This window comes from Notothenia coriiceps, unplaced genomic scaffold (genome assembly GCF_000735185.1).
Source record: "Notothenia coriiceps isolate Sejong01 unplaced genomic scaffold, NC01 NC01_scaffold00016674, whole genome shotgun sequence".
NCBI classification, from domain to species: Eukaryota; Metazoa; Chordata; class Actinopteri; order Perciformes; family Nototheniidae; genus Notothenia; species Notothenia coriiceps.
This window is the reverse complement of record NW_011349375.1, coordinates 130,106-133,966: the sequence shown is the minus strand read 5'-3', so window position 1 is coordinate 133,966 and position 3,861 is coordinate 130,106. Positions and strand designations below refer to the sequence as shown.

At 36.3% G+C, this 3,861-nt stretch overlaps 1 non-coding gene across 1 annotated transcript; it reads right to left on the bottom strand.

Annotated features, from left to right (window-relative positions):
• Positions 1 to 1,324: 1,324 nt before the first annotated feature.
• On the bottom strand, positions 1,325 to 1,418 carry trnai-uau (transfer RNA isoleucine (anticodon UAU)). Its single transcript has 2 exons — positions 1,381 to 1,418; positions 1,325 to 1,360 (listed from the first exon to the last, which is right to left on the bottom strand). It is a non-coding gene; the product is annotated as a tRNA-Ile (tRNA).
• Positions 1,419 to 3,861: the final 2,443 nt, after the last annotated feature.

The following is a 3,861-nucleotide window of genomic DNA, read 5'->3' as shown; positions in this document are numbered from 1 at the left end:
AGTAGTAGTAGTAGTAGTAGTAGTAGTAGTAGTACGTAGTAGTAGTAGTAGTACGTAGTACGTAGTACGTAGTACGTAGTAAGTAAGTAAGTAACGTAAGTACGTAACGTAACGTTAACGTTACGTTACGTTACGTACGTACGTACGTACGTACGTACGTACGTACGTACGTACGTACGTACGTACGTACGTACGTACGTACGTACGTACGTACGTACGTACGTACGTACGTACGTACGTTACGTTACGTACGTACGTACGTACGTACGTACGTACGTACGTACGTACGTACGTACGTACGTACGTACGTACGTACGTACGTACGTACGTACGTACGTACGTACGTACGTACGTTACGTACGTACGTACGTACGTACGTACGTACGTACGTACGTACGTACGTACGTACGTACGTACGTACTACTACTACTACTACACTACACACACACACACACACACACACACACACACACACACACACACACACACACACACACACACACACACACACACACACACACACATAATGCATAGAGTGCAACAGTGGGAAGGGCAAAGCCAAGCCAACTGTTTTCATTCAAACAGCATAAGCAGCCAGCCATATTCAAGCAGTAACATCTGCGTCAGGATCATGGTCTTAATAAAAACACCAAACCGTGGACAACACTGAGCCCTAGTGGTAGGATAATTGTCATACAATCTCTATCATGAGAATATTTAGTTTGCATTCCTCCCTGCATACTAAACAATGTTTAATAAAATGAATGTTACCGCATGATATTGTGATTTAAGAAAAATAACTCAGTAGAATTTACAAATATACATATTTATTGAGTTTAATATCTATGACTGGAAAAATTATTTTCGATATTTATCTTTAATTATTATGTGAAAAGAAACAAAATACCATAGCATGCAAGATGTGGTATTTGGTTCCCACAAATGTAGTAACCATAATACATTATTTGTAAATATTTCTTAAACTATCAAATTAAGATATGAAGGGGGAATACTACTACTGTGAGCACATGAGTGATGTGTCCTATTATTACATTTTGAAAGACTGTATCTTTGCAGATGGAGAGATACTGCCCCCTATTCTTACCAAAGCTGAAATACCACAAGTTCGTTCTGTGAAGAAAAGTAAGACATATTTTACATGTCAGGTTAATAGTATGATGGTTTTGTTATCAGGTTTGACGCTAAAATATTGATGTCCCAATGAGCCACCAAGTCAATTCCCTTCTGAATAAGATTTCCTGTATTTCAGGCAAACAGTACAATGTGATATGTGAAAACACTTACTTAGCGTATCAAAAAAGACTGCTCCAGGTGAGGCTCGAACTCACAACCTCGGCATTGCTCTGCATTGTACTGACATATAAGTACCGCGCGCTAACCGATTGCGCCACTGGAGCTCACTGCATCCAGGCCACAGTAGCCTTTTTAATCCAACCGTAGCACCATATTTTTTCTCATATCGCTCATTCTTGTTTATTTGTTTTGGCGCTGTTGCACTGGCTCCACGCAAATGTTTATGATGACGTTATGAAGGTACTAAAGGACCATGCCAGATTTAAACATTAAAAAAGTATTGCTTATTTGTTACACGGAACATGTCAGCAGGTTTAGCGGGCAGAAACAATTCTATAACATATGAGCATTGTCATTTAGAAATATATTTCAACAAAATAATATTTAATTCGTTTTTAATATACAGCGTCTCCACTGAATTTTGAGCTTACGTTAGGTTTTTAAAAAATGGAGTGGGTAAATTATGTCATGATCGTGGCCACAGACTATACATCCATGGGCCACAGACCCCACAGACAGACACGAATAAACCGGAAGAAATACAGGATTTTCAAAATAAAACATGACGAATGAAACAGTGTTACCAATAAAAAAAAAATTTAAGAATCGGAATTAAGTTTATTTCCAAGTTCATTTTATTTACTTACAAGGGATCTGCCTTGATGTTTGGTGCATATAATACACATATAAAGAGGAAATAAAACACATTCAAATAACTAACTATAAGGAACACTGAATATAAAGAAGATGAAGAACGTCATAAAATGATAATACACATTATAAAACGGACAAGTCAAATCAAGCAATCTGATTCTTAGCCGTGATATAATGAGCGTATATCACGGGTGGAATTGTAGTTACTTTTCACATGTCAGTATCCCTCCGCCTCTGAGAAAAAGCTACAACCGTTACAGCTGTTACATTACGTCCGTTATGAACTAACAAAGCTTAAAGAGCAACTTGCAGGGATTTTTTTTCCTACATTTATGCTTAAACTTGCTTGAAAATTACAATTAAAAAAGTGAATGCAGGATTTGATATGTTTTACGAGACATAAGGGCAGGAATTCAGAGGGAAAGGAGCAATTTTGAGCTCTGCTCTTAAAAACGGCTTTTTTTTAAGGTCATACGTCAAAACGCGTCATATTACATCACAAAGGGGACACATCTCCGCTCTCTGACCGCGGGAATAGTTAGTAGTTGCGTTGAGCAGTTGTGTTGAGCGGTTGTGTTTTAGTGAGCTGTAGTTTTACATTGTATTTCATCATTTGTAATCATGGTGTAGTATTGTGTTTGTGCAGGTTGCACAAATACCAGCCTGTAAGGACATCGAGTCCACTATTTCCCTAACAGGAAAAGAAAGCTAGCTGGGTCATTCCTAGCATTCGGTGCCATTTCAGCTAGGGTATTCAAAAATAAAAAACATAATCTTCCATGTTTTTTTTTAATTTAATCTGAATGATGGCTTGTTAAAGTATAAGAAAAATATTTTGGTCAAGCTCAGGATATTATGCTTCCATTTTTTTTTTTTTACCATCCCCAGTTACTGTGTGTGCACCCTGTTACTGTGAAAAATAGTAACAGGGTGGACGGTAACAGGGTGGACATTTTAGGCTAAACTTGGCTATTGCTACATGTGTGATGATAATCAAGCTAGCACTTGTGACAACAGAGAAAGATATTTGATAGATATATTCAAAAAAAATTCTAAATGTAGACATTTTGATCAGTTTCCACAAAAAATGAACATAACAGGGTGGACATGTTACGCTTTACCGCAACAGTTAAGTTCATTAAAAACTATGGCCGGGACTCGATTAAAAAAATTAATCTAATTAATTAGAGGCTTTGTAATGAATTAATCGCAATTAATCGCATTTTTAATCACATATAAATATTTGACCTGAGAACAGTGAGAAGCAATTTTTTTCACATGGATTTTAGTATACCATTGAATAATGACTGAATACATAAGCTTAAGCAACAAAACATTGTTTATTTTTTTCAAGGTGGTACTTAACAAAGACCAACAGAAAAGTGCAATTTTTGCCATAAAGTGTAGCAATAGCATATTTAGGAATATAGTACATTTCAGAGATTCTGAGGTAGCCTAGGTAGACCTCCTGTAAACTATAACACTTTGTTTTTTAAGTAAAACACAATACTTTCAAGTACATTCAGAACATTGGAAACCCTGACTATTAGAAAACATCTCTCTGTTGCTTCAGAGGCCATAACAGACTTTGTTGATTTACCAACAGTTGATTTAAAAAATCTAATCAATTTCAGTCCAACTCTCTCAATAACCTTGGCCAAAACAATAAACAGTTCAACATAAAGTGCCAGTTGCACCAACAACGTAATAAATAGTTCAACATAAAGTGCCAGTTGCACCAACAACATAATAAATAGTTCAACATAAAGTGTACCATTTAAAATAAAATAAAAAAGTAGCCAGTGATTGACCTCAATCCCTCCTATTCTTCCAATATCCTGATGAAAAATAAAATCTCTCTGTTGCATAGGCCACTGTTTGATCAACGCGAAT